The sequence below is a fragment of the Orycteropus afer genome, unplaced genomic scaffold, assembly GCF_000298275.1.
Source record: "Orycteropus afer afer isolate SDZICR_OR568_19922 unplaced genomic scaffold, OryAfe1.0 scaffold00317, whole genome shotgun sequence".
Taxonomy (NCBI): Eukaryota; Metazoa; Chordata; class Mammalia; order Tubulidentata; family Orycteropodidae; genus Orycteropus; species Orycteropus afer.
Genome location: NW_006921904.1, coordinates 2,058,988 through 2,059,842, shown reverse-complemented (window position 1 = coordinate 2,059,842; position 855 = coordinate 2,058,988).

The following is an 855-nucleotide window of genomic DNA, read 5'->3' as shown; positions in this document are numbered from 1 at the left end:
TAGATTTGTCCGTTCTTCTGGCAGTCTATGGTATGTTCAGTATTTTCTGCCAATACCATAATTTAGAGGCATCAATTCTTTGGTCTTCTTTATTCATCTACTTTTCACATGCTTTAAGGCATTTGATTGCTAACCAGAAGATTGGTGGTTCAAACTCACCAGGCACTCCATGGAAGGAAGACTGGGCAATCTACTTCTGTGAAGATTTACAACCTTGGAAATCCAAAGGGGTCACCCTATGGGTCAGAATCGACTTGACGGCAATGAGTTTGGTTTGGTTTTGGTTTTATGTGGTGATTGAAAATTGCCTCATTGTACTTTTGCTGAGTAAAAATGCATTCTGATACCATTGTTTTTATTCTCCTCTGTGAGGTGTAGGTAGTATTCCCATTTTACAGATGAGGAAATAGACTCAGTGAAGTCCAGTAACTTTTTAAAGCCACTCAGCTAGTAAGGAAGCCAGAGAGCATTCCTGGTCCAGCATTCTTCATGTACAACATGCTGTACAGTGTTTTCAACATCTTAGCCTAAGGTGGAGCTGTGGAAGTTGGCTCAAGTCCATTCAATTTGCAGCAGCTTTGAACAAAGTGTGTTCTAAACTAGTTATGTTCTGTTGAGTCAATTTCAACCCACAGTGACCTGTACAGTGTAATCTTTATGGGAACAGATTGTGGGGTGCTCCTCCAGAGCACCTAGTGGGTTCAAACCACCAGTCTTTCAGTTCGCAGCTGAGTGCTTATCCGTTGTGCCACTAGGCCTCCTTCTAAACCTAGAAATACATGCAATCTACTGTTTACACTAAAACAGGAAAGAAAATAACACCCTTCTTGTCTATAATCTGAATGAATTTTGCTT